General features: G+C 45.1%; 1 protein-coding gene and 1 long non-coding RNA gene across 5 annotated transcripts in view; one reads left to right on the top strand and one right to left on the bottom strand.

Moving 5' to 3' along the window:
- Positions 1–3,088: 3,088 nt before the first annotated feature.
- LOC310692376 (poly(rC)-binding protein 3-like) overlaps positions 3,089–25,086 on the top strand; it is a 256,230-nt gene continuing 234,232 nt past the window's right edge. Inside the window, exon 1 of one of the 4 annotated variants that reach the window (XM_083473283.1) lies at positions 3,089–3,428. The gene's annotated coding sequence lies outside the window, so the exon portion shown is untranslated. The remainder of the gene's footprint in view (positions 3,429–25,086) is intronic. The other 3 variants (XM_083473292.1, XM_083473286.1, XM_083473289.1) reach the window with 3 other exon arrangements.
- Positions 5,715–7,487, bottom strand: LOC310692415. Its single transcript, XR_014518785.1, has 3 exons — positions 7,392–7,487; positions 6,535–6,596; positions 5,715–6,222 (listed from the first exon to the last, which is right to left on the bottom strand). It is a non-coding gene; the product is annotated as an uncharacterized lncRNA (long non-coding RNA).

The following is a 25,086-nucleotide window of genomic DNA, read 5'->3' as shown; positions in this document are numbered from 1 at the left end:
TTTAAAAATATACATATACAGTGGTACCTCTGGTTTCATACTTAATTTGTTCCGGAGGTCTGTTCTTAATCTGAAACTGTTCTTTACCTGAAGCACCACTTTAGCTAATGGGGCCTCCTGCTGCTGCCGCGCCACCGGAGCACGATTTCTGTTCTCATCCTGAAGCAAAGTTCTTAACCCGAGGTACTATTTCTGGGTTAGCGGAGTCTGTAACCTGAAATGTATATAACCTGAAGCGTATGTAACCCGGGGTACCACTGTACTTACCCTAGTTTATAACAGACTAGCATTTTCTGAATTAATAATGATATAACTTAGATTAATGTTATAGTTAACTGTCCAGCATTTTTCAAACTAGTGCTGGGTTTAAATGTTTAGCCTGGAGAAGAGGAGGTTAAGGGGTGATATGATAGCCATGTTCAAATATATAAAAGGATGTCATATAGAGGAAGGAGAAAGGTTGTTTTCTGCTGCTCCAGAGAAGCGGACACGGAGCAATGGATCCAAACTACAAGAAAGAAGATTCCACCTAAACATTAGGAAGAACTTCCTGACAGTAAGAGCTGTTCGACAGTGGAATTTGCTGCCAAGGAGAGTGGTGGAGTCTCCTACTTTGGAGGTCTTTAAGCAGAGGCTTGACAACCATATGTCAGGAGTGCTCTGATGGTGTTTCCTGCTTGGCAGGGGGTTGGACTCGATGGACCTTGTGGTCTATTCCAACTCTATGATTCTATGATTCTATAAATTTCCATTTATTTGTCCCATTTGCAGGTGGCAAAATGGGGAGTAGGTCCTGGTGATTCCCAGGGGGTGAATTTCACAGGCGGGGGGCAGACTGACAGCCAGCAACTTTGTGCCCCCCCCTCATAGAGGGGGCATTATGGTGGCTGTGAGCCCCTGGATGCTGAAAAGAGCACTGTTGCCATTGCTAACACCATTGGCAGCAGGAGGGGGGAGCAAAGGGGGGGAGCATTTCCCCCGTTTTCATTCATGAAATCCCATCCCAACTCAGCCAAGAGTTCAATAATTGAACTCCTAGCCAGAGTTTCCAATGGTTTAGTTTACTTTTCTATTCTTTAGAGCCAGGATGGTGAGGCACTTCAGTGTGCTCTCTTTCACTCTCTCTCTCTTATTTTTTTAATTGGGTTTTATAAGCAAGAATAATGTTATAAAAATAAATATACCAAGTTTTATCATGTCATTTGTATTTCACAAAAATGCATAATAAGTGTGGAAAAATATCTACAACATATGTTTCATTATTAGTGATCAATGTAAAGATTCTTGGTTGATGAATTGGTTTAAACAATTAAGAAGAAGAAGTGAAGGGGGGAGAGGCGAGTGGTGTGGTTATGAGGAAGATGAAGAGTTTGGATTTGATATCCCGCCTTTCACTCCCCTTCAGGAGTCTCAAAGCGGCTCACAATCTCCTTTCCCTTCCTCCCCCACAACAAACACTGTGTGAGGTGAGTGGGGCTGAGAGACTTCAGAGAAGTGGGACTGGCCCAAGGTCACCCAGCAGCTGCAGGTGGAGGAGCGGAGACACGAACCTGGTTCCCCAGATTATGAGTCTATCGCTCTTACCCACTACACCACACTGGCTCTCTGTTATGCTTCTGTTAGTGTGTGAGAAGGGTTGTGTCAACGTTACTTGTATGGGTTCTCTTACTATTCACTCATTGCATTTCCTTGGTGGTGAGAGAGGTTGGGTGTGGCTTAGGGTGTGGTTGGTTGTCTTTGGCTGGCTATAGTGAGAGTTGTTTTTGTGTGTGAGTGGGGTGCGAGTGTGTATTTTTGAGTCAGCTTAGCCAGCCACTGTGAGCTCTGCTCCCTCAGCCAACACTATGTGGCTTCACTGACGTTCTCATGTCCAGGTAAAGGCTACTGATTGCTGACCAGACTGACCTTTCCAGCATAAATGTGCAAAACGTGCAATGATGGCTTTCACGTTACCTTCAGCACCACAGAAAACAAAAACAAACCCCTGCCTGACAGAAGCATTATTATTTCAGTTCTACTTCTAGTCTGCTGAGGTGCTGTGAGAACAGAATGCTAAACCAGATGTGCCTGACCCAGCAGGACTCTTCTTAGGGTCCCCATAAAGCATCATATTTCCAGCGCGATGAACTTCCCCAGTTGCAAGCATTAGGCAAACCTTCTTTATTCCAACTTTCCTTGGGAAAACTTGCATTTTACTGCTGAATCAGAGCAAACAGCAGTTGGGTTTTCTGTGGGCTGCCATTCAGTGATGAAGTGCATGTTTTCTTGGGGGAAATGCAGGAACAAGAAAGAAAAGGAAAGGAAAACTGGTTTGGATATGGAGCTTTAAAGCCTGGACATGTGCCTGAAAAGCACAGTGCAAAAGGAAGTCTGGATGAGCCCTTAGTGTCCAACAGTCATACAGCTAAAACTCTACAATCTTTGGGGTAAATGTGCCAGTGCCAGAAGGCGAAATATGAAATAGCACCATTCTGGGGGCTCTGCAGCCGTGGTGCATCCTCTGTCCCCATTTCCAGGTGGTTTTGCCCTGAGTCCCTTGAGTCAGGGAGCCAGCCATAAGTGCCCTGCTGGCAAGGGGGGGCCTCAGTCCTCGCCACAGCTCTCCCCACTCCAGGGGGGCGGCAGCTGCATGTGGGGTGGGATGCCTGCCTCGTTCTGAAGGCATCTTCCCTTTCCCAGACTTGTTCCACATTCCCTGCTCCCTGAACTGGACAGTTCCCATCTCTTCACTGAGGGATCGCTCCTGCTTAGCCTTGCCCAGTGAATACTGACTGAATGGCTACATGGAGAGCTGCGATCCTGCGCACCTGGCGGAGGAGACGCCTAGGGCGCCCTTGAGCCCCGCTGGGTTGGGGGCGACTCGGGAGCAGAAGGAAGAGCCCGAGGCCCAGGCGCCAGGGGGTCCTCCTCGCCCTCTCCGCCCTCCCAGGCCCCACAGAGAGGGGGCCCTGGGCCCGGGCCCCGCTCCCGCGCCGCCTGAGCCGAGGGCAGGGCTCTGCTGAGGAGCCAATTCCGCCGCCGCCGCCGCCGCCACGCCGCGCCCAGCAGCGCCAGCGCCGTCGCCGCTGCGCACAGGAGCGCGCCCGCCGAAGCGAGCGCGAGAGCGCGGTCTGAGGCAGCCAGGAGCCAGGAGCGAGGCAGGCAGCGGCGGCAGCAGCAGGGAAACAGGCGCCTTCGCCCCCCGCGCGGGACCCTCCGCCCAGCAGCCAGCCGGCCTTCCCTTCCCTTCCCGGAGCGCCAGGAGCGCCACTTCTTCCTCTCTTGGCGGGGCTGGTTCCTCCCTCCGGCTTCGCGCCACTCCGAGCTGGCGCTTCGCCGCTTCTTTGGGTTTTGCCTCCTCGCTCCGCCCGCCTCGCGCCTCGTGTCCCGGAGCTGCTCTCCGCGCCCCGTCCGGGGAGACCCTCCTCCCGCCGCAGCCTCTGCCCAAGGTGAGTTGCGCCTCTGCCCCACTTTTCTCCGGGTGGGATCCATGGAAGCCCCGGCGAGCCTTGCCTTCTCCCTCGGCTTCCGCGCCCCGACCAGCTCCTTCTTCCCCGGAGGAGCCCGCCGATGGGGTTGATCCCCTCCCGTCCTGCTGCGGGGGAGCCGGGGCAGGGAAGCGCCGCGCATCTCGCCCTCGCTTCCCGCGGCGCCCTGCGCGCCTCTCCCTCGGGGCGCTTCTCCGGGGACTCACTCGGCGCCTGCCTTCCCCCTCGCGGGACGCCATCCCGGGCGGGCGAGGGTCGCCCAGGGAGGACCGGAGCAGATTTGGGAGGGAAGCTGTGCCCAGCACGGGAAATGATCCCCTCCCAGGCTTCTGGAGGATCCCGTTTCTTTTGATCTGACAGGCTCATTAATAGCCACCCCCCCCCCCCAAGAACGGGCAATTAAGAAAAGCCACTTCCGTGGCCAAGGGGGGCAGTTCCTCCCAATTATTGAGAAGGAACAATAACTGAAGTTCTGCCCCCCCCCAGCAGAAGCCTCCCCCCACAAAACCCTGCCCCCCCCGTAATGTCCTCTTTCAGGGCGGGATTTTGACCCGTTATCTCCGAAGAAAAGCTGAACAACTTTTGGGGCGATCTTCCCAAGAAAGCTCAACAACAACGCCCCCCCCCCCGCAAATCCCGCCTGCGCCCCTGAAAGACCCTTCTATTTAAGGCAATGCAAGGGCTGTTTGGGGGAAGCCCCTGCCGCGTCCCGATGGGGCTCCGGGGGGGGGGATGCCGCTTCCGTCATAGGCGAGCAGGTTCAGTTCTGCGAATCGCCAAGTTATGTTGTGCTGCTGAAACCTGACAGGGAGTTTTGTCGGTGGTGTGATCCCTTCCTCTCAACAGCGTTTTTTGAAAAATGGAGACGGTACTGTTAAAGGATTGCCAAAACAGTTGTGTGTGTTTTAACGAGAGAGATTTCCAGTGATCTCTTATTTGGATTCAGAGATGCAGATCTATTACATGTATTCGAATAAGAAGGTGTGGTGTGGCATTTTACAACTTGAATCAAAATTTCTTTGTTCACTTAAAGTATGCATGCGTAGTTTCTTCCTCTCCTTCAAGTCACATTAGTGGTGGATGCGCAAGTCGGTAGCTGCGATGCAGGCTGGGACAGACCCCAACAATATAATAGAAAGTATGGGTGACCAAAAGTCTATGCCATCTCACCTGTTATTTCAAATTTAGGTTAAATAAAAGTTTGGGAGTGTGGTATTGAGTCAGAAAGATAGCAATCCCGACTTACAGGAATTCAGATCAACTGCCTGTTTAATTATCAGTTATCCAATATAACAAGCTATTGGCTCATTTTAGCCTTTGACCAAAAAGAGACCACCAGCAAACCTGGAGACAGGCAGAGTCCTGTGTTCACCAGAGACCTGCAACCTAGATTGTAACTAACCAGTGACTATGGGGTGTTGCTGACATTATTATGAAGTTCCTGGCCCGTATAGACAATGCCTCTAGACCAGTGGTTCCCAACTTTTTGTTGGCCATGTCCCACCTAAGCATCTCTAAAATCCTGATGCCCCTCCCCCATGGCATATAATTCTTATTATTCAAAAAGTGAACTATTCACGTGGAGGAAGCCTAAAAGGACATACACTGTTAATAACTCATTCTTGAATTGCCCCCCCCCCCAAATCTAATTGCCCCCCCCCGTGGGAACTACGGCTCTAGACGGATTTCAAAGACCAACACCTGTATCTTAAATTGTGTAAACACAACCTAAAAAACACTGTGTAAAACCTACTTCTGTGTAGAAGAAAAGTATACAGATTGTGCTCTCCCAACATAACCATCCCATTGCCTGCTACTTGTGCACCTAATAAATAGCTGTTGCACTAATTAGCTATTCATTGCAGGAATACAAAAAATGTTCAGCTGTTTAAATGGCATCAAAAATTGAGTGAATGTAAGCATAGTATAGGAGTGCTTTGTCAATTTTAGAAAATTAATATTTCTTATATGTTTAGCATTATGGCCAGTTGTGGCTAATCTATTATTACTTCTCATATGTTATTTGATTTGTTTGCAGCAAGCGCTTGTACAGAATACACAGTGCATAGTTTGAAGTAGATCGGAAGTTTCTGGCAGATAACTATTTTAGCTTCTGCATCTCTTCCTACTTACTAACTAGTCTGTAACTAGTATTAAAACATAATGTGACAAGAGAAGGTTTCTTGTTGTTGTTTCTGCCATTTAAAATATCTGAATATCTGAATATGAAAACATATCACGATGGCACACTAGAATGCAGTTTAATGATTCACGGAATGAAATCACAATGCTTGTGAGATAGACTCACATCCAACACTACAAAAGGCAAATGTAGGGCAGAATTCAGTCTATTGTGAACATTTTTATCCCACTGATTTCATTGGGAGGTTATTGAAAGATATCCTTAACTTCTCCATAGAGAAGATTACAAACGTTTTCAATTTCAGATGAGTCACACCCTTAATTAGCATCTGATAAACTATATGAGCCTTTGTAGCCTAGTTAGTATTACCAAGTATAGTTGGCTCATTTTGAAACAAAAGTCATCCAAGTTGAACTAGAAAACCTGTTGTGTAGCTCTCAGAAGGTGAGACTGGGACCTCGCTGCTTCATCCCATTGGCAGTGCCACAAGATTCACTGCTGTGTAGAAATGCCACCAAAATTCACCAGATTGGGGTCTGGAGATGAGCTTTTGTAGTGCTCATCTCAAATGAAGGAAGGAAGCCTTTGAAGTTCCTAGATTCTTCTCTGGTTCTGTTGAAAATCAAAGGTAGAGAAAACTTTATGGTTGACTTCGCCTTTGAAATGCTGCACCCAGCACAGCTGCTTCTGGCTGGGCAGGTGGGGGAACCTCCCCATAGAACAGAAGAGACCCCTAAAGAAGAGCCCAAATTGATATTACCAACCACCACCACCGCTTCTGGAACTCTTTTAGACTGGTTGTTTAGAAAGTCAACATAAAATGTAAAATATTCAGGGGCATTTAAACAAACAAACAAACAAAAAACCCGAAATCAATTACTATGTAAAATAATTATCAATGAAGTTGATGACATTGAATTTGACCTTGTCCAGGAGATCTTCTCAGCCTAACTTCTGCACTACAGTGCAATGCTTTTCAGGCCCTCCTAGGCAACACAAGAGATTAACATAGGAGAAATAATAATGAAGGAAGCAAGACTAACAGAACAGTTGAAACATGCAGGAAACTTTAAGTCGTCGTCATCATCATCATCATCATCATCTATTAAATTTATATACCATCCTTCATCTGAAGATCACATACTCAAGGAAATGAGCACTTAGTAGAACAACGACGAACTGTCATTAGAACAGATATCTCCAAAGGGGTTTTAACAGTCTGAAATACAACAGTACTGGGAAGGGCATTTCAACAGAATTATAGTATCTAAGATATTGCTATAGACAATGAATGGAAACAGCAGTATTTCAAAGGACAGAACATGCCCAAAATGGAATGTCAGCAGCTAGCATTCCGAGAACAATGGAAGTGTCCCTGCTGGTCTGGTACTGGTTCTGATGCTGAATGACAGCATATTGTAAAATGAATACAATGGTATTGTTCAAATTAACTCTAAGGACCAAGTTGTACCTTCAGTGGAATTACAAAGCCATACACTTTCCCCCAATTGGAGAGATGTTTCAGTGGACTGATGGACCTGATGTTTGATAATAAGCACTAATGTGAGTATCCTGGAAAGTTATCTTGGCGGTGTGGTGGACAGTTTACTGGAAACACTGTTTCAGTGCAGAGCAGCGATCAACAGTGATTGGGTTTTTTAAATGTTGCTTTCATGTTCATTATTAGCAAAAGGACTGAAAACAGAACAGAAAGTATCATAATGTTTTAAAGTAAATTTGTGGTGTACCCCATTTGGAATATTATGTGCAGTTCTGGTTACCTGATCCTAAGAAAGATGCTGTAGTGCTGGAAAAGTACAGAAAAGGACAGTTACACTGATAAAATGTCTTTTCTTAGCACAAAGATGTGCAGAGCAGTCCAACCTTAAGTATACAGAAAGACGGTGGGGGATGAATGAGTTAGGCTGCAATTCAATATATACATTTACCTGGGAGTGAATCCAACTGAACTCAAGGGGGCTTGCTTCTCAATAGATATACCTGTATATAGGATTTCACTGATACAGTTCTGTTAACATTTCACCAGTTTGGGTGAGCACATGAAAACAATAGCTTGAGGACAAAGAAAAGTTGAGAGTGAGAGACCAAAGAACAGGCACACGCCTAGCAGTCCTGGAAGCAGGTGTCATTAGCTGTTCTTAGGGAGATCGCATAGTTTGTCTGCAGGCTGCCCCAGCTCATTTTCACACAATCTGTCACTGAAAATAGTTCAGACCTTTTGCCTCATACTGTGTTTTGTCAGCTTGCCCTTGATCAGCATCCCAACTTTCTGGTTTCTTTGTGCCAAAGTGAATGTTTCATTAAATTGAAACTAGCCTTCCTCCAAAATCCTTCACTCTGTTAGAACAGTTATCAGGTGATGCTCCACATCTTAGCTCCTTATCTTTTGTCACCTCTCCTCCATTCTTAGCACAATCTTCCCTTAAAATGAGAAACAAGAGGCGGAATTTGCAGACACTCATTCTTTCACTACTGATACCATCAAGACCAGCCCAGCCAGGGCAGCAAATAGTATAGTAATTCATGTATTGCTATATAAATTTACAACTATGGGGCTCCATTTGCATTTTCTTCCTTGTGTACCAGAATGTACTGGACCACCGCTGGACACCATGTTCATTTCTTCTGAGGGAACAAGTTTCTGGTCTTACACACACAAGCTTTGTTATTTCATAGTCTTGCAGAAGGAATTTAGATGGTCTCTGGATATTTCTGCTTTGTATGTAAACAGGTGAAAGTGCTCGGTCAATCACAAATGCTTTGTGTTGGTTAGAACTAGGTTTTAACCCATATGGCATAACTGCCTAAAGTTGTGGGAGAGGCAGTGTTAAATGGAACAGTAAACACAATGTTTATGTTGTTGGGTGAGTGGCTCCAGCCTTCCTTCATTATTATTATTTTTTTAAAAACAGATATAGTTACAAAGTGGCAGATGCAAGCACTCTCTTGTTATTAATGAGTTTGCAAAAACTAAATAAGGGCATTAGTGTATAACATCCTAAGTGAAAATAACTGCTGACTCCTGATGTTGAAGCTTTTAAGAGGCTTGCTTTTTAAACCAGCATGTACTTGAGAAATGGGTCATGTGTACAAAGTATAGTTGACTTCTTTCCTTCTTCGTATCCCTTGGAGTCTTTGTAACTTGCTGGACAAAGCTTGGATAAATAAATGTTTAACCCTATTAAACTTGTTAATTAACTTGTCAATTTTGAGTCAGGCTTCCGTACAGCCAATCTCCTACTTAGTGAGAAACCAGGAAACCTTTGCAATCTGCAACATGGTTTTTCCTTTTTCCTTCTCCTTTCGCGTCACAAATGGCTTAGTACCAGGCGTTAGGGAAGGGGGTAAAGCAGCAAGGAGGGATTATTTTCCTTCTCCGATGCCTATATTGTGAAGTGATAGAAAAGACCACAGCCATTCCATCTTCCAGTCTTTTGTACGTGCAAGAGGAGTCAAGGGAGGGACAGGATCTTATTTCACTTCATGCTGGGCTTTTGTAGAAGGCCCTTTGCCTCTGCTGAGTAGAGCCCAAGGGTCAAAATACAGAGGTGGTCAAAAGCATGGAGGCTCCAGGAAGTTTCTCATTTCAGTAGCTAGCTTTTGCAGAATGCTGCTGGATGCTTGAGATGTGAAGCTTCCTAGAGCTTGATCAGAGAAACTTAGGAGCTGCACGGCCCCTTCCTCCCTCTAGGCTTGGGAGCATCACTGGGCTTGTTCACTGATGGCAAGGAGCCTCGGAGCAAAGCAAAAAAGCCATTGTCAGTGTTTCTTTGGCTGTATTTGAGCTGAGTTTGGCATTTACTATATGGACAAAAAAAGATGAAACATGAAGAGTTAATTTAGAACCCCCCCTTTTGGGGGAGGGCATTCTCAAATTGACCAGAGAGAAATTTACTCAACAGTTTCAAGGCAACATGCAAAGTTCCTGTACAGTGGTACCTCGGGTTACAGACACTTCAGGTTACAGACTCTGCTAACCCAGAAATAGTACCTTGGGTTAAGAGCTTTGCTTCAGGATGAGAACAGAAATTGCGCAGCGGCAGCAGGAGGCCCCATTAGCTAAAGTGGTGCTTCAGGTTAAGAACAGTTACAGGTTAAGAACGGACCTCCAGAATGAATTAAGTTCTTAACCCGAGGTACCACTGTATAGTGGAATGATGAATGCTAGTTTGAACACGAAAGATGTCTGTATACAAGATGACTTGCCTAGTGAAATAAGTTAACAGCAATTTCAGTGTGTTTTGCACACATTAACAATTTTCTGAAACATTTGTTTAAACAATATGTTTCTTCATTCCTTTCTTCAGTGTAAAGGGTAAACTTGAAATAGGGCCTTGCCGAGGCAAGAGACTGTTCCTTTCTTGTCCTGCTTTGTGGGTGTCCTTCTGAAACATCAAACTTTCATTATATTTAATTATTGATTGGAAGCATTTTTCATGCCAGAGCAGCACTTTACACATAGTGAAATCACTTCTCTGGAGAGAGGAAATGTTTCAAGTGATTCTTGGGTTGATTTCAGTTTTGCAAATTGCTCAGTTCTGCCCCCACCTTTGTGTACCCAATAAACTTAAAGCACAAAACGATAAGCACGATGATTATGCTACCATGAATCATGTGGGTTCTAATGGCCTAATGCACTGAGCTTTAATTAGTAATATATATAAAATTTTTTTACAAGAGCAATATTGTGAATGAAATGTAGATGAATGTGACTTTATATCTGAGTTTCCCAGAAGGTTTTAAATGGATTCCTGCTCCTGATGTGTGTCTAAATAATTAATAGAGTCGCTTCAAGGTTTTAGACAAACAAGGCTATTGGTTGCTAGTAAAGAAGAAGAAAAATGCCTTAGAACAGTGTTAAGTGCTCTCCTCTTTTCAAGGAAGTTTGAAGTTTGGGGGCAAGATTGCAGAGTTTTAGTTGCATGGAGTGAAGAGAGCACTGGAAACTTATGATGTATTTATAATTTGCTTTATTTATGAATATTCAAACAAAGCATATTACAAGTAAATAAGTACTCCTTCAGCAGACAGTCTTCAAAATTTATTTCCAGGGAAAGCCCCTGTACTCATTTCATCTTATTCTACCTAGAAACTCTCAACATTCTCCTCCTCTCTCAAAGTCTATCCAAACTTAAACTGATTTTAAAGATTTTATCTACTCCGTAAGACTAGTTGGAGGGCATCATTTTTCCAAACTCTGCTTCATATTACAACCAATAGCTGGAGGGAGATTTCAGGCTATTGGGGAACATTTCCTGTTATTATCTCCCACTGGTGAAACATGAACCAGTCAGCAGAGGCGGAGCTAGCTGTGCACCTGGGGATGGGTCGAGCATCCCACAGGGGCAGGGCAGTGAGTACGGGGGCAGCGCCACCCATGGTGAGAGTCCCATGGGATGGGACAGTGATGTCACCCCCTCTCAGGGATGATACCTGGGACGAACCGCACCCCCTTCCTCCACCAGTGCCAGTCAGTCTAAGAAAATAATCCCTCCTAGCACCTGTAACAATGCTTTCAGGGCTGTGATGTTGGAGGGTGGGGAACCCCATGGGAGCTACATGCCAGGGATAGACAGGGCCAGAGACAAATGTGGGTGAATCCGAGGCCAAAGTGGGTGGAGTAATGTATGTGAAGCTTTCCTTGGTGCAATAGGCTGATATCCAGTCGTGAAAAAGGTCAGACGTTTACACAAACATACACACACCTGTTTCCTGCTTGGCAGGGGGTTGGACTCGATGGCCCTTGTGGTCTCTTCCAATTCTATGATTCTATGATTCTACCTCTCTGTCTTCCACCCTTGCAAGCAAGGGCCCATTCCAGCCAGGCAAAAACCCTTGAGGAGGGTGCAGAGCAGGGCCAGTGAGAGGTGTGGTGTGAGGAGGGGTTGTGGCTTAGGGAAAGACCCCAAGGGATGGTCAGAGGGGTCTAGAAGACTCCCTTTGGCCCCCTGTAGAATATCTTCAGAGGGGAAAGTTACACAGCCTCTTTCTCTTGCCATTACTCCTCCCAACCTCTCAAACTGGCAGTCTTCAGCATTACTATTCATAGGTGAGGGGGCCCACCAGAATATTGTTTTATTTATTTGTGCATTGACATATTCAGGATCAGCACTTTCACAGAAGTATATCAAGCTGGTGTCCAATGTACAAAATATAATAAAATTGTCTTGTTTTTTTAAAATTAAACATAATAAAAAACTTTAATAAATTGTTGCATTAGACTGTTTGGAGAACTCATTAGTGCAGAATACAGCAACTTGTTTACCAGTTGGAACCAGGGCCATGAAATAAGGTAGATAATGGTTGGAGGCTGCGGCATCCTTCGTTTAGAACTCTTCCTTCTTTTCAGTGCCAAGTGTTGCTTAACTGTCTGGGCCTTTTAGGTAGCTTGTTTCTTGATGGAATCTTATCTGCTTTGTGATCTGTTTTATTCTTTGGTATTTATTGTGGATATTATTCTTGCAACCTGCTATATGAGCTTCTGCTGAAGAGCAGCTAATAAATAATTTAAATAAATAAATGTAAAACCCAGCTTGCCACTTAGAAACCAAGAAGGCAACAAGTGACCACTCCATCCGGTATGTGGAATGCAAGTGCTTGTTTCATAAATTGTGTGGAGGCAGATGTTTTCCCCATCTTCAAGAAGGAGAAAAAAGAAGATCTAGGTAACAGCCGACCAGTGAGGACCAGGAAAGGTCCTGGAACAGACAATTGAACTCATTTTGTGATTACTAAGACCCAGCAAAGGTATCTTCAACCAGTAGGGATGAGGGTGGCACTGTGGTCTAAACCACTGAGGCTCTTGGGCTTGCCGATTGTAAGGTTGGCAGTTTGACTCCCCGTGACAGGGTGAGCTCCTGTTGCTCTGTCCCAGCTATGGCCAACATAGCAGTTCGAAAGCATACCTGCGCAAGTAGACAAATAGGTACTGCTGCAGTGGGAAGGTAAATGGCGTTTCCTTGCATTCTGGCACCTGTCACAGTCTTCTGTGTGCCAGAAGCGGTTTAGTCGTGCTGGCCACATGACCCGGAAAAGCAGTCTGCTGACAAAAGCCAGCTCCCTCGGCCTGAAAGCGGAGATGAACGCCGCAACCCCATAGGCAAATTCGACTGGACTTGAACTATCCAGTGGTCCTTTACCTTTACCTTACTCTTAAGCCAGTGGATTCAAGTTACAAGAAAGGAGATTACAACTAATAATCAAGAAGAACTTTCTGACAGTAAGGGCTGTTTGAGATTGGAATGGACTCCCTTGGCAGGTTGTGGACTCCTGCTTATTAGAGTTTTTAAGCAGAGGTTCGATGGCCATCTGTCATGGATGCTTTAATCGATATTCCTGCATTGCAGGATATTGGACTGGATGACCTTCAGGGTCCCTTCCAACACTACAATCCTATGATTCTATTGGTGAGGGTTGCAGTGATGGGGATAGTCTAGCAGACTTCTGTGTCTAGTCTCCCATTCTGCTCAGGGTTTCCCATTCCTTTGCATGGTTTTTCTCCAGAGCTAGGAACAGTTTTCTCTGTCTGCCAGCTACACAGTCAATTTCTTCCTGATCTGGCAGAATAGTTATGTACTAGCCTAAGACACGACATGGTTGGCAGGCTGAAGAGCTTTATGCCAAATAGTATACTGCTTAGGTCCAAGCTATCTGAAAGACAGCATTCCCTCATATGAACCTGCCTAGGTTATGAGATCTTATAGGAGAGGTCCTTGCCTCGGTCTAGACACCTTCACAGGCATGCTTGGTAGCGATGTGGGAAAGGGTTTTCTTGGTGGCTGCTCCCAGACTTTGGAACTTCCTCCATAGATAGGCTGGGGGAGGGAGTGTTACTGGGTTGTTGTTTTTATTTTGATTATGTATTTTGTGGTTTTGTGTGTTGATTTTATTCTGTGACCTCCAGGTATAGGGCGGTATATAATAATAATAATAATAATAATAATAATAATAATAATAAGAAGAAGAAGAAGAAGAAGAAGAAGAAGTAGTAGTAGTAGTAGTAGTAGTAATAGTAGTAGACTGGCTTGCTCCTTGTCCTTCCGCTGGCAGGTGAAAACCTCCTTATTCTAACTGCTTTTAATGAAACTGACTGCTTTTAATGAAAGGGCTGGTGCCGTGCTGTTTTTAATTGTAATTATCTGTATTTTTAAAATAAATTATATATGTTTTTTAATTATTCCCCCTCCCCCCAATGTTTTAGCTGTTCTTATTTTTATCTGTAAACCACCTTGAGTCCCTTCCAGGGAACAAGGTGGGGTATAATTAAATGTACAACAACAACAAGGTGTGAGGATAGGTTTTAAAAATAAAATTGGTTGGCTTAGTGAAGCTGATACAAGTGTTTTCAATCCATATCAAGGAATTCCATAGTTCTGATAGAAAATAAACATTTTTTCACAGAATGCCGAAAACTCATCAGTGTCAAACTTCACAAGTCAAAAGCAGGCTTCCTCAAATTCGGCCCTCCAGATGTCTTTGGCCTACAACTCCCATGATCCCTAGCTAGCAGGACCAGTGGTCAGGGATGATGGGAATTGAGTCTCAAAACATCTGGAGGGCCGAGGTTGAAGAAGCCTGGTCAAAAGGTCTTCTCCAGCATACTTCAACATACTGGATTGTTAAAAATTTGGGCTTTATAGACCCAAACCATCATCTTGAATTGAACTTGGTAGTGAATAGGCAGCTCTTTCAAGAGTGGCATTACATGGTCCCATGTTGCTCTTCTGCACTATTTCCAAACCGTCTTTAAGAGCAGCCAACTTACCACACTCTAACAGTAGACAAGTCCTGTTAGTGTGATTATCATGCAAAACTTGTTGACTGCGTAGAAATAAGAGCAGAATTTCAGACTAGGACATAAACTACAGTAGTATAGTATTTGCCAAACTTTTCAGAGTGGGTATCTACCTTTAACACTAGCCTACATTATGACATCCACTTCTAAACATTTCCTAGATCTAGAACAAGTAAACCTGTAACAAAGATTGTTGCCGTGTGGAGTGCTGCTGTTCCCTCTTCCAAACCGCCATTGCCGCCGCCTCCTCCATTGTTCCCCATTCTTTTCCAGGACTTGCCTTCCTATCCAGTTTCCCTTTCTTCACTCCTTATTGGGTTGCTGTGTGGGCAATACTGTATTTTTCGCTCTATAAGACGCACCAGACCACAAGATGCACCTAGTTTTTGAAGGAGGAAAACAAGGAGAAAAATATTCTGAATCTCAGAAGCCAGAAGAGCAAGAAGGATCGCTGCGCAGTGAAAGCAGCAATCCCTCTTGCTGTTCTGGTCTCTGGGATAGCTGTGCAGCCTGCATTCGCTCCATAAGATGCACACACATTCCCCCTTACTTTTTAGGAGGGAAAAAGTGAGTCTTATAGAGCAAAAAATACGGTAATTAGCATCAGCAATAGAAGGAATAGTGTACCTGTCTTTTTCATTTCTTTGCTTTTCTTCTTGTTTTTTTCCCCTTCTACCTCTTTCTTTCTTTTCAAAACTGTAAACTATTGAAAAAAAAGAAAAAGAAATGGCAGGTGCAATCCATTTTAGATATGGGTGCATCTCAATCCTGGAACCCGACTCAATAGATAGAATGAATTCGTGGAACTTAGGGACAGCTAATTACTGCAGGAAATACCGTAGCTATTGAAAAGGCACTGTTGTTTTATTTTAAGACATCAAACAAGGGTTAACTGGCATTTAAATATTTGTGTAGCTGTTGTAAATCACAGTGCCCTAGAAGCTTCCAAATAACTTGAATGTCCTGGCCATTTTCTTATTCCAAAGAGATAGGGGGGAAAGAAAATATTAATACAAGCAGTGTTGTCACCATCTTATTGAATTTGTGGTGTACAGGAAATTACACGGACAGCATCACCAGGAAAGATAAGCACATAATACTCAGAGTTAATGACACAATATTCTAACTCTCACTGTGTATATATTAGCACCTCTGATTTCACTCAAGTGACTGGCAAAGTATCATAGGTAATTAAAGCAAAATACAAACTGCTTTCATGAGTTGTGAGAGGCGGTTTAATTTAGGAGCTTATGGCTTAAATACCTGTCAATAGCAGAATCAAAACTGCTGTAATATATTTCATACAATAATTATACAACAATAGTACTGTATTTACTCAAGTCTAATGCGCCATCGAATCTAATGCGCACCTTAATTTTTGCAATGTAAATTGGCCAAAAAGGTTAGCATTACATTTGAGTAAATACTGTAATTATGATTATTATTAATGTCATTTGTGAATCTCTTCTCATGCAGGATCCTTAAGTGATTTACAGTATAATAAATATATAAATGCTGCGTATATAAAAACAGCTAAAGCTGTTGCATAGATAAATATGTACACATGTGCTATCAAACAGCACTTCACGCAACTGGATCCCTTTTAGCATTCAGGATGTATGGGTGTGGATTTATTTTCTTGCTACTATTTATAGAATTTATTAGTTTTAATGTTTTTAGCCGTGTGTTCCTCAAATTCTTTTTTAGCTTCCCTTACTGTCTGCTTGCAATCTTTCTTATACCAATGTTTGAGTTCTTTTTTGTTCTCTTCCTTTGGACAGGACTTGGCAGTTTTTGATGGTCGCCTGCTTGCCTCTCATAGCTTCTTTGACTCCGCTCATTAACCATGCTGGTGTCCTCTTGACCCTCATGGTACCTTTCCTGATCTTCAGTATACACTCCAGCTGAGTATCTCATAATTGTGACTTCACCTTTCAGTGTCATTTTTGCCAATCTCTTGATGGATTTTCTTGGCAGTTGACCATTTACATGTATATTTAATTAATAGCACTATGGCCAATGCTCCCAGTTGGCTCAGCAATACTTATATCTCACACCAGGCCCTGGGCACCTCTCAATATTAAGTCCATGCTTGCAACCCATCTGGTTGGGTCCAGCACCAGCTGTCTAGGGCAGTCATCTAGGGAATCTAGATTTGCCACTTTGTCCTGACTGGAACACATTGGTGGTCAGTTTTAGGGCTGGGCGATATCTGATATATCACGAAAATCACCAGCTAAATATCATGATATCACAGTATATACCTGTGGCAGTGGAGGGCCTTATCAGGCCTCCGCATGGTGGCAGAGGGTACCGCCTGTCAGGCTGCTGTCAGCGGCTCCTAGCTGGTTGCTCAGGAAAGTATGAAGACAAGGAAAAGTTTCTTACAGTTCTTTTTTATTTCAATCTTTACAGAGAGAGGCTATAGAATCCAGCCTCTTGGATAGTGGCGTTGTCCCAAGTGAAGCTCCACCCCCTTCTCTCCCACTTCTTCATTCATCATCATCATCTCCTCTACAGGTGCTGCTATGTGCATGGTGTCTTCCTAAAGCGGCTTTTCCATGATTTTGGTTTTCTGATAATTGAGTTCTAGTTTGCTCTCCTTGCAGTACACTGCCAGTGTTTTCACGGTTCTTTTAAGGCCTGTAGGAGTTCTTGAGAGGATTGCTGTGCCATGGGGGACAGTGGTCGAGCAGGTGTGGGGGACTCCCTGGTTCTGAATGGGGTAACTATGCCCCTGAAGGACCAGGTGCTCAGCCTAGGAGTCATTTTGGACTCACAGCTGTCCATGGAGGCGCAGGTCAATTCTGTGTCCAGGGCAGCTGTCTACCAGCTCCATCTAGTATGCGGGCTGAGACTCTACCTGCCCGCGGATTGTCTCGCCAGAGTGGTGCATGCTCTGGTTATCTCCCACTTGGACTACTGCAATGTGCTGTATGTGGGGCCAGATGGGCGGGGTATAAATAAAATCATCATCAACAACATCATCATCATCTGCATAAAGCAGCACAGGGGTACCCCACATGCTTTCCTGCTCGTTTTGGAGGGTGGAAGTTCATATTGTGGAAGGGGGTACCATATCATTTATATAGAAATTGAATAAAGATGTTGTCAGAGCTGCTTGAAGATCCTAGCTCACAGAGGATCACGCTAGCCAGCGATCATTAAGTGAAAGTCTTTATTGAGTTACAGTTTCCATTCTCACGCTGCTGCGCGCAACTCTACGTCTAGTAGCTAGATCGGCGAGGCTCCGTCTGAGTCTCCGCCCCGTGTGCACCAACTTAATATCCTAGCCCGGCTCCACCTTTTCCGCCTGACTGTCCTCCTCTGGGTCCCTCTACCCCCCGGGGTCTCTTCCTTCCGGGATTCTTCTGACGCTGACCCCCCGGACCCTCCTGTCTCCTTGCGCCGGGCTTTAGGACCTGGCTCCCTTTCCGGGCTGCTTACTGCGTCACCTTCCTCTGCATTTGAACTTGGCGCGCGCGCCCAACCTTCCACTTTCCGCTTAACCGTTTCTTCGCTCCCCGATGGAGGTGTGGCCACTCCTGACTCGTGCCCTCCCTCCTGTGGTGAGCTGCCAGCGCTTGCCCCCTGGCTCCTTTCCTCTTCCCTGCTCTCTGGCGGTGACGCTGGTCCCGATTTCCAACTGCTCTCCTCTGAGTCCCCTCTGGCTCTATCTTCCTGGGGTGCCCCCCTAGACTCCCCCCTTGCCCTGGCCACTGGTGCTCCTTTCTGTGAATCCTCTGATTCACTGGAAAGACTCGGAGATCTCGGGTCGTCGTCATCACTCATCTTTTCTTCTGCCTCCTCCCCTTCGCTCTCTGTTTCCTCCCTTGCCCTTGCCTCTGCTCCTAAACCCCTGACAGATGTAAACTGTATTCTCAGTTTAGTTTGATTTACTCCAGGGTTGCCCAACCTTTCATGCTAAGTGGGCTGTGAGAGTACTTTGACACAGAACCCTCAGGCTGCAAACTGCCTTGTTGCATGGGGGCAGGGATAGAGGCCAAAATCCCTCCCCCCTTTGCATTGCCTCCCCAAAGCCAGCTAAGTGAGTTGCCAAGGATTTAGGCCCTGTCAGAGCCCTCCTTCCCAAAGCCCAGCACCTCACTTACCCATCTTGATGGACAAAATAAAAAAATTCCTTCCAGTAGCACCTTAAAGACCAACTAAGTTAGTTCTTGGTATGAGCTTTCATGTGCATGCACACTTCTTCAGATACACAGTGCATGCACACGAAAGCTCATACCAAGAACTAACTTAGTTGGTCTTTAAGGTGCTACTGGAAGGAATTTTTTTATTTTGACTATGGCAGACCAACACGGCTACCTATCTCCATCTTGATGGAGGCAGTGTGTGGGCTGGGGGGATGCAAACGTTCCCGAAGGCCACCAAAAAATACCTCAAGGCCCAACCATTGGACTACTCTACTTTACCCTTAAAGGTAAAGGTAAAAAGGTAAAGGGATCCCTGACCGTAGTCACAGTCGGCTCTGGGGTTGCGGCGCTCATCTTGCTTTACTGGCCGAGGGAGCCGATGTTTGTCTACAGACAGCTTCCAGGTCATGTGGCCAGAGCAGCGCACGAAAATGCCGTTTACCTTCCCGCCAGAGCGGTACCTATTTATCTACTTGCACTTTGATGTGCTTTTGAACTGTTAGGCTGGCAGGAGCTGGAACCGAGCAACGGGAGCTCACCCCGTCGCGGGGATTCGAACCGCCGACCTTCTGATCAGCAAGTCCTAGGCTCTGTGGTTTAGATCACAGTGCCATGCGCATCCCTCTGCTTTACCTTTACATCACATTAAATGGCACACTGACCCAAATGTCTATGTCAATATATAATAGCATAGCCTTGATGCCATGGGGTTTTGTGACATCTATGAAAGACAATTATTTTATATACTAGGGCTCTGTAGTTTTGAAATTGATGGACTGAGAAAATAGTTGATTTGTGCTGATTCTGGGGACACACCACTGCTATGCTGGTTTGACATGTTTGTTGGGGTATCAGGGAAGTACTTTTGACATATTTATGCCAGCAGCATATTTCAGATTCCATTGCCATAGCAGATCACAGGTTGACCACAGGTTGATAGTACATCTAATTTATCACTTGCTAATGTGAAACAAAGTATGACTTCTCTTTTTGACATTAAATGCAGAATTCTAATTTAAACAAGTGCTGCTGATAGAACTATCATGAACTGAGAAATTTAATTGAAAGCTGAATTTAAAAACACAACAATGTAACATTAATTGCAGTTTTTGAACTCAGCTTTAAAGTGTTATATATTCATATGGTTTAATTAATTTCTTAATCCAAAACAAACCCATAGAATTAGCTGACATTTCAAAAGTTTATAAATTTACTTTTAAAACACTGGGAGACATTGTATTTTCTGGAAGGGCACTTTGTCTGCACAGATGCCAGTGGGTTAGTTATGGAGGTGATGTAGCTTTTCTAGATGCACAGCAATATATAACAAATGATGCCAGTCTCAAATCTCTTAATGGAAGATGGGCACATTGACTGCAATGGGCACTTTGGCACTATCCAAACATAGAAATTGGACTCTGGTTGACTTCAGAGGGAGAATTACACCCTAAATGTTTTGAGGCTGAAAGAAAAAGATGTCTCTCACTTTATTCAATTTTCAGATCCCTTCCCACTTCTATCAATGTCATCAGCATGCTGATATAATTCAATTCCATCTTCCATTAGCCGCTAATGCCACATTAGGCTGGCTAGCTAAATTAGATCCTCCCTAGGTGTTTGCTCTTGGCTCTCATCGTATGTATGAAAGAAGCAACCTGGTCTCCCCACTGGTTTCTCGCATTTGTTCCTAATGTACTCTGCCCACCCTGTCCATTCTTTCCAATCAATTTTATTGGCTACATTAGTGCTTTCCCAGCTTTAATGACTTTGGACTTCAGATATAAAATACTAAAAAAAACAAACTCAACCTAACTAAGAACAGAAGCTCAGAATGGATGAAACTCAAGTAGTACTATGGCCTCATCCAGAATTATAATCTTAAAACAGTTGTTTAGAAGGTTAGATCAGTTCCATCCCGGTACTAAAAATGTGATTCTATAATCGTATATCTGGTTTCACAAACAGTAAAGGTGCTGCTTTCATTGTTGCACTGCTGCTATAATCAGTGGTGCTTTAAACAAGTTGCACATTGAATAATTTAAACTCAATCTTTCTTTGGAATGGAATGGAATTTTTAAAATTCATATTGAGATGAAGCAAGCTGTTTACAGGCTGGCAACATGGCGAAGGCATGCATAGTGCCCAGTGACTGTTGTGACAAAGTAAGACCCCACTGCCATAGGCGGCAGGTCTAGGGGGCCACAGAAAATTTGTGGGTGCTTAACACCCACAATGCGGGGCTCTGATGTGACTTGTGGTTTCTACTTGAAGTCATGTCACAGCCCCAACGCAACCTCCCAGAGGGTGTCACAGGCCCTGCCAGGCCTCCAAAAGTGACTTCAGGTAGAAACCGGAAGTTGCACTGGAGGTTTCGCAAGCAGGGGTGGAGGAAGGGGGGTGCGGTGGGGGCGGGGCTCCCTGGGTGTCTCCACTGAGCGGGGTGAGAAAATGCCAGGCGGCAGTCACTGCAGGGCCTGCAGCGCGCCTGAACCACGCGTCTCTCCTGGGAGTGACGCGGTGGCTTGGGCACTCGCAGGCTCCGCACTGCTGCATATGGTCCACCCACTGCCTCCCCCTCAGCTGTAGGGTGGCTGAGTGGGAGGAGGCAGGCAGACTCCTCAGAGGTCTCAGAGGCCCTGCGTAGCGTCCTGCCCCGGCTTGCCCCGCCCCTGGGCACAGGGCACGCATGCTGTCCCAGGGGCCCGATCAGCTTGCTCTGCCGCTGCTCTTGAGGCCTCGGACATGACCTCCAAGACCCCACAAGGTGTCAGAAGCAACGTCCGAGGCCTTTCCAGACCTCTGAATACAACTTCCAGTAGGATCCAGAAGTCACGTCGGAGGTTTTGTGAGGATTTGAACGTAATCTCCAAGACCCCGCAAGGCTTCAGAAAGACTGCCACGCAGCTGCGGTAACATGACATCACAACAACACGTCATGGGCGCCATTGGGCACCCATAACCTGGGGCCCAAGTCAGCGCCTCTGGCCACTGCTGCTTCTCTCCTTTGTACTTTCAACTACTGGTTGAAGTCACCAGAAACCAAAAAGTGGCAAGCTGTTCCCAATGGTCCTCCTGCAAAGAACGCAAAGAGAGAATCTTCATCCAGTTTTGATGGCTCCAACGAGGGTGAGAAGCCCCCAGCTAGAAAACAAGTGGCTAAGCTTGCTGCTTTGCCCGAAAATGCCAGTAAAGGGAGCTCCTGACAGTGCAGAGAGTAGCAGTGATGATTCTAGTGACTCTTCTGATTCAGAGCAAGAAACGTAGTCAGCCAAGAAGACAACAGAAAGCTACCCCAAAAACAAAGCCACAGAAGATGCCTAGAAGTTATAGTTCAGATTGAAGTAGCTCAGAAGATGCAGCTCCAAAGAAGCAGCAACCAAAGCCAGGGGAAGGCAAAAGAAGGCAGCAAAACCAGCAAGTTTATGCACCCATGCCATAGAAGGCAAGCCCTACTAGGGAGGGTAATTAATTAGGGCATTTCAGCTAGAGGATTCCAAAGTACCATGTCCATAGAAACTTTTGGTGGATTACAAGCTCAACATGAGTCAACAGTGTGATGCAGCAGCAAAAAAAAGCTAATGCTATTCTAGGCTGCATCAACGGATGTATAGTGTCCAGATAGTAGGGAAGTAATAGTACCATCTATTCTGCCTTGGTCAAACAACACCTGGAATACTGTGTCACAATTTAAGGATGTTGACAAGCTGGAACGTGAACAGAGGAGGGCAACCAAGATGATCAAGGGTCTGGAAACTATGCCTTATGAAGAACAGTTGAAGGAGTTGGGTATGTTTAGCCTGGAAAAGAGAAGAATGTCACATGGAAGAGGGAACAAGCATGCGTTCTCCTGTTCTGGCCTGAACCAATGGCTTCAAGTTACAAGAAAGGCAATTCTGACTAAACATCAGGAAGAACTTTCTGATGGCAAGAGCTGATTGACAGTGGAATAGTCTCCCACGGGAGGTTGTCAGCTCTCTTTCCTTGGAGGTTTTAAAGCAGAGGTTGGATGGCCATCTATCATGGGTGCTTTACCTGAGATCCCTGCATTGCAGCGGGTTAGACTAGATGACCCTTGGGATACTTTCGAAATCTACAATTCTATGATTCTATGATTTATATTCCTGGTTGGTGGCTAGTTCACTCTGAAGAAGGCATTGTGTTCCCACAATGTGTCTATGAGATGGCAACTGAGATTATATATTTGGTCCTGGGGACTCAGTTGCCAATTCCTTGTTAATCAGCATTTTGTTTGTTGGTTTTAGAGTTCAAAGTACTTATTTCAGGCATGTTAGGACCATTCTTACATTGTGCAGCCTTCGAGGCTTTTAAACTACCGGTATATCACCTTTGGGACGCAGGTGGCGCTGTGGGTTAAACCACAGAGCCTAGGGCTTGCCGATCAGAAGGTCGGTGGTTCGAATCCCCGCAACGGGGTGAGCTCCCGTCACTCGGTCCCTGCTCCTGCCAACCAAGCAGTTCGAAAACATGTCAAAGTGCAAGTAGATAAATAGGTACCACTCTGGTGGGAAGGTAAACGGTGTTTCCGTGTGCTGCTCTGGTTCACCAGAAGCGGCTTAGTCATGCTGGCCACATGACCCGGAAGCTGTACGCCGGCTCCCTCGGCCAATAAAGCGAGATGAGTGCCGCAACCCCAGAGTCGGTCATGATTGGACCTAATGGTCAGGGGTCCCTTTACCTTTACCTTTACCTTTATATCACCTTTGACCCTATCCCTTCTTCTAGGGATGTTCCATTTCATTTATTGAACCTCTTGCCTGCCTGTCACTTTAAAAAGAGCTTGAAGGGGAAGATGTTATTTGTATGTCAAATACAAGGAGGTCACTGAGACCATCACTAGAACAAACTTGCCCTCTTACATATAACAACATTAGTTCCATTTCAGAAGGTTAACAGTGTCACTCTCACACTGCTACACAGTTTTCTTCAAAAACTATGAGTCTTGTGGCACCTTAAAGAGTAACAGATATATTATGGCACAGTGTTTTGTGGACAGATGCACAAAGTGTTATCCCAAGTAAAAAATATATACCACAAGGTACTGACCACAAGATTTTGCTTGAGTGCTGCTTTGGAAAATAGCCTACCTCTTAGGTGTTTTGTAAGGCAGCTCAGGGTCCAACCGCGTCTGGTTTCATGCCCCACTTTCATTATTAAGAAATAAAAAACTGGCTATAACTTTTCCTCCCTTTTGTCAGAAGTGGATGAAAATATTTTATTTATTATTATTATTTGACAGAAGCAGATGACAATTGCAGGCATTATTTTTTCTTTCAGAGGGGATAAAACCTAGCAAGTCAGATTTCAGAACAATTGCTGCAGCAGTTTTCCTGAAAAGGCAGCTTTCACATTTTATTTTACCCATCCTAAAACTGTCATTGCCCCTAGTTGTGAACTATTTGTGAACAATTGGTCTGAAACCCTGCAGACATGGAAGAGGGGCCCCAGCAAAAGGCACCAGCCAAATTGCAGAAAAATAGTTCCAAGGGTATTGTGTTAGGCACTCAGTGCTGATTTTGAAGTGATAAAAACTAAAAAGGATTTGTTTTCCAAGTAAAATTATTCTCCCTGACAGAATCTAGACCTGTCAGTCACAAAGGAGGCTTCCCTCCACCTTCTCTCCACTCTGATGGATGCTGTCTCTTCCTCCATTACTGTACCCTGAAACTATGGGAAGCTTAGAGACATTGCTTCCATTTCAGCGTATGCTTGCTGCAGATAGTGTAGGCAAATGGATTTGGTGGTGTGTTCTGGGTGAAACCTGGAAGCATGTGTAGCAATCAGTGTGTTTTCTGTTTAAAGAGGGGCTTGTAAGCTTTCACAATAATGCCCAGAAAGTAAAATACGTGTATAGACTGGTTTAGGCTCAGGTTGATGGTGGAGTGGAAGACATTGAAGTTCTGGTAGAACTGTAGTAGGCCTTCCTTCCCATGAGTCCCAATGATGAAGTCATCAATGGTATCTCAGATAGAGGAGAGGTTTTTGGGGAACAGAGCTGAGAACACATTGTTAAGTCAGCCATGAAAATGTTAGCATAAGCCAGGCATAGGCAAACTCAGCCCTCCAGATGTTTTGGGACTACAATTCCCATCATCCCTGACCACTGGGCCTGTTAGCTAGGGATGATGGGAGTTGTAGTCCCAAAACATCTGGAGGGCTGAGTTTGCCTATGCCTGGCATAAGGCAAAAGCATCAAAGGGCATAGTTTTGTAGCCAGGTGCGCAGTAGTTTCATCAACAAACTCTTATGGCTTGCTGTCCATTTATCTGGGGGATGTTGATGTAGATTGTCAAGAGATTGTGCAAAAACTGCGAAGTCAGGGGTATCCTTGGAGTACTTGCGGTATCTGGTCTGAGAAGGAAGTTCATATAACCCAACTCTGATATAGCTGTGAAGCTATGGGTTGCCCAGAATTACTCAGTTTGTGTGGGGGGGGGGCGTTTTGGAGCAAATAGAAGATGCCCGAGGCTTGTACGTAGAGTTTCGATC

Source organism: Podarcis liolepis (assembly GCF_965112155.1).
Source record: "Podarcis liolepis genome assembly, chromosome: 13".
Classification (NCBI taxonomy): Eukaryota; Metazoa; Chordata; class Lepidosauria; order Squamata; family Lacertidae; genus Podarcis; species Podarcis liolepis.
This window is presented reverse-complemented; position numbering and strand designations above follow the sequence as displayed.